The sequence below is a fragment of the Girardinichthys multiradiatus genome, chromosome X, assembly GCF_021462225.1.
Source record: "Girardinichthys multiradiatus isolate DD_20200921_A chromosome X, DD_fGirMul_XY1, whole genome shotgun sequence".
NCBI classification, from domain to species: domain Eukaryota; kingdom Metazoa; phylum Chordata; class Actinopteri; order Cyprinodontiformes; family Goodeidae; genus Girardinichthys; species Girardinichthys multiradiatus.
In genome coordinates this window covers 9,972,418-9,982,064 of record NC_061817.1, presented here as the reverse complement: position 1 = coordinate 9,982,064, position 9,647 = coordinate 9,972,418, and positions in this window count along the sequence as shown.

Sequence of the window (9,647 nt, the reverse complement as noted above, 5' to 3'; positions counted from 1 at the left end):
TCCATAGTGGGTCGCATGGAAGCTGGTGCCTATCTCCAGCAGTCTATGGGCAGAAGGCGAGGTACACCCTGGACAGGTCGCCAGTCCATCGCAGGGCAACACAGACACACACAGGACAACCAATCATGCACAGGGCAATTTAGAGAGACCAATTGAATCATGTTTTCAGACTGTGGGAGGACTGTGGGACTTCTGGGTGTTTTTTGTGATGACTGATCATCTATGTTATGAAATTCTGTTGTTTTTCCTTCAGTTGTCCTAATTTCTTCTTGAGGGAATGATTTCTTTTCCAGCTGTTTCTCATATTCCTTAGTTTGTTTAAGTTGCTTGTTCATCACTGTGAATTTGTTTTTATATTCAGTTTGTCATAAAGCTCTCTTTCCTGATTATGTAGCGGGCCTGTTACTTTTCTGATCTGAGTTTTTGCCAATTCCTTCTGTGTTGTTCCCTGCTTTTCTGTTTTCACAATTTAAGGTCACGGCCAGCTGTGGGATGTTGTCACATATAGAGTTGAACTACACTGGAATAAATTAAAGCATTAATATAATATATGTTACATTAATTTAATATATGTAATCTTTTAAATGTTTTCCAATTGTCATTTTTTATATATATTTTTAGATACCTACGACATTTGCAGTGCATAGTTAGTGTTGCAGCGACTTCAGGAGACAAATCAAAGGCTGCTGAGAGGCTGAGGTCAGGCCCTCACTTAACTGACGTGTTGGTTATAAAAGATCCACTGAGATTGAAAAATGCTTTTCATATCTTTAATAGAGAAAAATAAACAACGTAGAATAACATGTCCAAATATAACTTAACAAAAAATAATTGTGCCATCATGTTTGACCAGTTTTGTCCACAGGTGTGAGTCAGCAAAAAATACAGCAGCCGACTCAACCACTTTCCTTCCTGACACTCAAGCAGGTGGGTATGCATATGCATACCCACCTGCATATGCATTTGTATATATTTAGTTGACCTACATCTTTATAAACAAACAATTAGAATGCAAAGTGCTGTGTTTATGAGCTAGCTCTGGGAAATACCATGTAAAAAAATATTTCATTGATGTTTTTAGTTTTTGCATAATAAAAAAAAAGCAAAATGTGTTTAAACTATGCCTTGCCTACCCAAATTATAATATAAATATTACTGCAAATACGTCACTGCCTATTCTTGTGCAATACTGACCCTGTTCTCCCACCAACAAGTCACTGACTTGTCCATCACTCTGTTTTTGACGGACGACGGAGCTGTTGTTGGATGCATGAACAGATCCTAACTGCAGTGTGAATTGCAGCTCAGCACAATGACAGAGCAGACACGGAACGAGGTCTGTGTGAACTAGGGGTTATGAGTCAAATAGAAGAGACAGACTGTCAAAGCAGGTTGCTGTCTTTTAAACTTATCCCCATTTCTGATCCTATTTACACTCACTATACAATAATCCTGCTGTCATCCATGATATCATGATTTACACTAAATACTATTATACATCGGGCTGCACGGTGGTGCAGTTGGTAGCACTGTTGCCTTGCAGCAAGAAAGTCCTGAGTTTGATTCCCAGTCAGGGGTCTTTCTGCATGGAGTTTGCATGTTCTCCCCGTGCATGTGTGGGTTCTCACCGGGTACTCTGGCTTCCTCCCACAGTCCAAAGACATGTCTGTTAGGTTAATTGGTCCCTCTAAATTGCCATTAGGTGTATGAATGAGTGTGTGCGTGGTTGTTTGTGTGTTGCCATCCTGCAATGGACTGGCGACCTGTCCAGGGTGTACCCGCCTCTCGCCCATGCTGGAGATAGGCTCCAGCTCCCCCGCGACCCACTATAGAATAAATGGTAGAAAATGACTGGCTGACTATTATACAACATATCCGCTGCTTACAGGAGAAGTATGTATTGCAGTAAGCTGCAAATAATTACATTATCAGACTGCTATTAGAAAATAGAAACAAAAATGTAAACAGATTAAAGTTCAGACATATTAGAGACATTAAGGACATCCTTCAATCAAACGAGGTGTGAACATTTTGACAGGTGGGCGGGACTTCCGGTGGCTGGGACATCCTAGGGCGGGACTTCCGGTGGCTGGGCCTTCCTGTGACGTAACCGGATATCATCATTAATCGGATGTTGTCATTAGCCGGATATCATCATTAATCGGATGTTGTCATTAGCCGGATATCATCATTAATCGGATGTTGTCATTAACCGGAAGTTGTCATTACAAGGAAGCGACTCTTTCTAATTGTATGTTTTTAGATGTTTTTTACATCTAAAAACAAAACATGTAGTTTCTCCACTTTAAAAGGTCACTCAATTTAATGCAGGCACATCACACGAAATTCTGATAAGAAGAGAGAAGCTGATCATTTTGTTTTAACACAGGGGGTTATTTAGATGCTATTTAGAAAAGAAGGATGAATTGGCTTCTGTTGTAGAGATCTAAAACAGAGAAACCAATGAACTGAAAAAAAATTGTTATGAGTGCTCAATATCCTGTTTCCAAATTAGAAATGGATTCTACAGCTAAAAGACTTTGTTTGGAATCATGAGAGACTCCATTTGGTAAAATGGATGATAATTTTACTTACCTTAAGCTTTTCTTTTTTTTCATCTTAGAGCAATAGTTATTGATGATTTAGAGAAAACTGTTTTCTCCTCATTCCACGTGGGAGCCAGAGGTTGTAACCAGTATGTCTATGTAAAACGTAACAAGAAACTGAAAAAATAAAAAATAAAGGTTATAAAATCCTTAGACATGTCACTGTTTATTGAATTAAAGCAGACAACTTGTGTATTGTCTCAGACAGTCTTCACACCAACTGTAGTCAAAAGTAATCAAGAGGAAAATAGCAATTCCTGGCTATAAGTCTGGAGCATTGTCTGACAATACACATCCACTGTTTAATGAATTAACGCGTCTGCGCTGTTGCTGAGGTGTCTCGGGGGGGTATGGCCAAGGGGCGTAACTAAGCGCGCTAATAGGATTTTGTCATTAGGGGGCGAATCTAGAATCAACAAATTAAAAAACAGAGGGGCGTTCTTCATTGTTTGTTTTAAATACTAGCGGAAAATGCAACAATTTACCTGCAGCATTCGCTGGAAAAGAACGCTTGTTGAACAATGGTTAGAGTTAAGAGAGTTTTTCATCAAACCGGGGAGAAAAGCAAGATGTGCCAAGATGATGAACAACCATCTACATCATCTATTTCCTCGTCTGAGATACCTATCGGAATTCCTATCGTAACATACTCTGCAGATGATGATTCAACTTCACCAACAACAATGGATGAAAAACAGGCCTTAGGTCAGCTAAGACGTACATCTCTTCTGTGTGAAACCCCAGTAACCGTCTACAGGCATACGCGCCGTGAAATGGATGCCCCGAAGAAATCAACATATTACCTATGCAAGGTACAAAGGCCTCCGTTCGACACTCTGCAGGAAGAGTGGTCTTTGGAACCATATGGACTGAGCGGTAGCTGGGGGTATATTTTCATGTACGAAATAGGAGAGCTCTGCCTGTATCAATTGGATCAAGACGAGGTATTTAATGGATCATTGGCTCTGTGTACTCTCACCCACAACGACTGGGCTGTGTTACGGCTGGCAATCCCACACCTTAATGATAACCCTGAATCAGTCTCAGTGTACGAAAGGGAGGATGAAGATGAAAGCTCTCCTCGACCAGCAAAAAGGATGAGAATGTGTCCTTCCGATGTTGAAATAGCTGCGAGAGAACCTCTCTTTAGTGCAGTGTGGGGGTCAAAAACCACAGCAAATGGCCGCTGGTCTTTTCAGGCAAGCAAACGCAAGAATAACCAGACGACCCCCTCAGATCTGTTTGTGTTGGAGGCATTCAATCAGAACTGTGGTGCATTCAAGACTGTGCTGACTCTACCGTATGATGCTTGGGTTGAGAAGATGAATGAAATTGGACAGCGTCTTTCCAACCTTTTCGAAAACTCACGCTGCTGGATTGATGTTATGTCAATGAAAAGAATCCTGACGTTCCCTGTTGTGGATCTAAAGCCCACCCTCTTTTGAGGACCCACTCCCCTTCTTGAGGACCCTCCCACCTTCCTGCGCTATATATCAGGGTCTAACTGCGAGCTCACAGACTCTTCTTCTTCATAACGGCGGGCGGCAGACCTTGAGAATGTATGGAGCGTACGGGAAAACACCATACTGGGACCTCTACAGCCAGCGAGAAGAGACCGTCTTCTCTCCTGATCATGATGATAAAAGCTTCAACACCGGGCCATATCATCCACCTTCTCCAGACCTCTACTCACCAGCCGCCTCATCGTCGCAGCTCTTTGAGTCCCTATTCAGTTCAGGGACACCGACAGGATACAACCTCAGATCGTATCATCCGCCTTCACCCGGCCTCTATTCACCACCATGCGTGGCTGAGTCTGTACACACAGATATCCAACCTGAAGACAAGAGGGTGATCGTGGAGGACAAGGCAACCATCAGCTACTCACCCTCCCCACCAACTCCAGACCCGATACCTGCCCCTCAGCCTTCACCAGAGGAGGAGGAGAGTAATCAGAGTGATGAAATTGACGGCTGGATCTCAAGCGCTCTCATCAATCCGTTGAAAACAGCAATACTACATTTATTCAACATAACCTGTTTGAACTATGTCACCGAAACCTGTTATGGGTGCATTACGAACCACCCGAGCCAACGACAGCATCAGTGCCTGGAGATATTGGAGGAGGAGTATTACCAAGTCAACTTTCAACGCATCGTGCGACGACTCGTAAACCCCAAGCTCCTTCCTGCTATTCGGAAACTTCTGACACTTCGACGCATACAAGCAGATGACTTCAGAGTGAAAACGATTGCTGAGACGGTTTTATATGAACTGAAATCGGTACAAGGCTTCCATAGTGCAATCACTGATATGTACGATAAGATGAGCGGTAATGATTGTCTCAAGCAGCTTAACTCTGTCTCAGAGTGCTACGATCCGATCTCAGATGATTGATGACTTGTTTTGTCTTTTCTGTATTCTCTCTCAGCTTTCTACTGGTATACATATATAACAGTTTTGGTTTTTATTTAAAGATTGCAATGTTTGAATTGATCTTTATTATCTGAATGTGTTTTTTTTCTTCTGTTTCTCTATTAAATACGGGTATAAAATAAAAAAAGAAGTATAAATATACCCTCAGGTGTTTGTTTTATTCATTATTTAACAAGTAGTCATCAGAGTGAGCATAAAACTGGGATGTCTGAAAGAAGGATCATGAAAAATATATATTACAACCCATCAAATCCTGGAAGTTTAGGGGGTTTAGAAAGGTTGAGGAGGGTTATACAAGATGAAATGGGGAAGAAGGTAGCGGTTGAAAAAGTTAAAGATTTTTTATCGGGAGAAGATACCTATACTCTACATAAACCTGCAAGAATAAAGTTCCCGAGAAACAGAGTTTTTGTCACCAGACCATTGAGACAGTTCCAAGCCGATCTCTGTGACATGCAAGCTCTGGCCAAGGAAAATGACGGTTACAATTATTTATTAACAGTCATTGACATCTTTTCAAAGAGGGCGTATGTACGTGTTTTGAAGAGGAAAACTGCTGCAGAGGTGCTAAAGGCTTTTGAATCAGTTTTTAAAGAAAGTCAGGTCCCAAAAAAACTTCAGACTGATGCAGGGAAAGAATTTTTTAACAAGAAATTTAAGCTTCTAATGGAGAAACACGGTATTGAACATTTTGCCACAGCAAGTGAAGCAAAAGCCTCTGTGGTTGAGAGGTTTAACCGTATGTTAAAAACAAGGATGTGGAGATATTTTACTGCTAACAACACCCGGCGGTACATTGACGTCCTGCAAAATTTAACTAGAAGCTACAACCACAGCTACCACACCAGCATTAAAATGAGCCCAATGGAAGTGACCTCAGAAAATGCCTTTCAAGTGTTTCAGAATCTGTACGATGTTACCTCCAACAGATATTGCAGGAACTCAGTGACAATGTTTAAACAGGGGGATCTTGTCAGAATATCCAAGGTACGTGGAGTGTTTGACAAAAAATACAAACAGAGTTTTACGGATGAAGTGTTTACAGTGTATGAGCGGATACCCCGATCTCCTCCTGTATACAAACTCAAAGATTTGGATGGAGAACCTATTGAGGGTTCTTTTTACGCTGAGGAACTTCAAAAAGTAAAAATATTTAAGGACAAGATGTATCAAGTGGAGAAAATATTAAATCAACGCACCGTCAAGGGTGTCAAACAGGTTTTTGTACGCTGGAAAAATTGGCCTGAGAAATTCAACAGTTGGATCAAGTTTGATGAACTACGAAACGTATAAAATAGGTGTGTACTAAAACCTAATGATTCATACAGCATCATGGAACGCAAGGCAGAGGATGATGGTTTTTACATTACCCTTCCCTCTAATGCTAGCATGGAAGTGTTTAAAAATAATACCAGTTCGAGTTTCCGTGTAAATTTAGCTCAACATATTGATTTAGAAGGCCAATGAAAGGCAGGTAAAATCTCTGCAGACTCCACACACACTGCACACAAACTGTTCAGACTTTTTACCTTGAGGTCGGCGCTACAGAGTGCCGTCTGCTAAAACCAGCCGCCAAGACACTTTCTTCCCCCAGGCTGTTTCTCTGATGAAAACTTGACAGGCACAGTGCCAGAACAACACCATGCATACTTGGACTGATCTCACATTATATTGTATTGTAAAGTCAATTGTGTATAATTACAAAAAATATTCTTTTTATTGAGAGCAAAGTGTACCGAAGTCAAATTCCATTTTTGTACGAACGTGGCAATAAAGCTGATTCTGATTTACTTGGCTACATTCAGGTAATAATTTACAGAATAAAATTTGTGGTGTTTTTACATTACAGGAAGGACATAACTACCATTAACTTTTGGAGTTAAAGTGAAATGCTATAACTTAAATCAGGATAGTCCAGGATTCAACGTTATGTGCACAGAAATGTTTTCTTTACACACTTTAATGTTATTTTATATTTTAAATATGAAAGAACATAAATATCTGGTTTAGAGAAACGAAAAATTACCTTTTATTCTGCGAAGTTGCATTATTTGCAAATAATTTTTAGCAGCATGTCAAGGTGTATAAGGTGTATAATGTATTTCGATTTTAGGTGGCTCTGTTTTTACTGTGCACCTTGACTTGCAACTAAAGAGGAATGTGTTGTGCAAAGAACAAAAATTTTTAGTTTTCGTGAATGGGGTAAAGGTATTGATAAATGCAGAGTTTCCTACCAAATGTACTGTACCCAGAAACACAAATCAGCCTCCCGTTTCACAGTGTGGAGAGAACACTTCTCTGCACATGATGTGCAATTTACCAAACAATAATGACATCTCAATGATTTTTTTAAAAACAGCTCAGTCAGATCACCTGTTAATTCTTACTCTTAATTTTCAAAATAGATATTGCCTACATCTAAAACTTAAAAGCAAAATCTCCACTAATTTTCTCCTCAAAATCAGGACCTAAATCAACAAGTAAAAAAGTTGGTTTTGACAAAACCTTATTTACCATTGACAGTTATTGGAGAGATGGGAATAGATTTAAATCACAGCAACTTGTTTTACTTAGACTGTCTTTTCTTTTTGACTTTTCATATTTAAAATGTAAAAAACTAAAAATTTCTGTACCAGAGAAACAGGGAAAATTAAAGCATATTATCATCATTCGACAAGCAGGCACCCAGTTCTGCGACCATCATAGTGTTTGTTCTTGCCTTTCCTCTTTTCAGGAACGTGTAAATCGCTTAAACTTTTAGTCTGCTTAAACAGAGTAAACTTAGATGGAGAACATCTGTGCACTAAACTCAGATCCATCAGACTATCACATTGTGTAAAGAGCAAGGGCGCCAGGAATGTTAGGCTCTATGACAAAAACAATCTAATTCGGCCCCCCACACAGCTGCTGTCATACATCTTTAGGATCTAACTGACTTGTCCAAAGCTTTACATAGCTAACTTTAAAGGCTTGCAACGGTCTTCCTTTCCTGCAGTACTAACACAATATTTACTGCTAGTGACTTTTACGCAACAGTCTGCATTCAGTATGCAATTCACTACCTGATGTAAGATTAAAAGCATGAGCTCCAAGTCTTTGAAGCTGGAAGGCCCCCTTGGTTAAAACAAATAAACAGTTGGACTAAAATTGTCACTTTGGGATAAAATCATGAAATCTTTTACACAGTGCAGAGATAATGTGGAATAAAGCAATGTCTATGTGTGAAACTGACTTGTCAGCAGACTTACCAGGTCTTCAGTTTCTTTAGTGCACAGTTCAAAGCTGCACAATTTTTCATGGATTTTCAAGACTTTTGCCAGAAAGAGAAATTTAAGCAATGTCTGTTTGATTTCAGAATTTTCACCAAAAAATCCCCATAAACAGAGGTCAGAATCAGTTTAATAAAACAATACCATCAGTAAATGACAAAAGTTAAACACTGATTATTTCTTCCTACATAGATCAATTCCTTCCTTAGAACTAACTAAAAGCACACAATGCAAATATAATTTCTACTAAGGCCCTTGGGTTTTACACAGAGATACAGTTGTTTGCACTATTGCCCTGCAGCAAGATCATCCTGGGTACAAATCTTTTTCAAGGAGTTTGCAGGTTTTCCCTGTGAGTTCTATCTGGCTTCTTCAGCTTCCTCCATCCGTCCAAAGACATGCATGTTAGGTTGATCCGTCACTCTAAATTGCCTTTACATATTTATTTGGTTTTACACATTTGAATTAAAACTAGCAGAAATCATAGATCCCTGTCTAGTCAATATATGAGCTTGAATCTAACTGAGGTCCTGTGGCATGACCTTAAATTGTGCCCTTATTCTAGAAAACCCTCCAAAAGAGACTGAACTGAAACAAGTACTGGTCATAAAAAATACTTGATGACAGTTATTAGGATTGGGGGCTTTTCCCCTTATGGCCAGAGTAGTTTTCACATTATTAAATAAAATTATCATTTGAAAAAAGCATTTAACATTTATTCTCGTTTTCTTTGTCTGATTTTAAAATGTGTTTTTTTCAGATTTCAAACATTTGCAGTAAGGCCCAAAATTATTCACATTTCAGGCAGATTTTACTTAATTAGATTCCCTTGCTAGAAAAACTGTGTAAAGGTAAAAAAATAGTAAAATTTTCTTTTTATTTATTTATTTTATTTTCTTTATTATAGATTTTAATACATTTACAGTTTATCAGGTTTTTTGTAAAAAAAGAACATATGCTTACCTCTATGAGAACACAGAGGCGTTTTCCATCATACTCAATGTCCTTCCTCCAGCAGGCATCTCTTCGACCTAATGCTTTATGCACAAACTTTACTGGGGTCATCCAGCACATCTCAGTATGAATGCTTTTCCCACGTGACCCTTGTGGGAACAGGATGTACCTCAAGTAAGACATTTTATAAATTAACATACCGGAAACAGGAGCAGCAGTTCCTGACAGCAAAGGTGCAGGTGGGTCTGAAACATAATATACTTTTTTAACACGGTTACCTGATGCAAATCGTGTTTTGTGTAAAGTTCTTGATAAACCTCCACATCTCACTTTGAATATCTGCTTACAATAGTCAAGGCTGGGTTCAAGCTGCTCGTCTTGT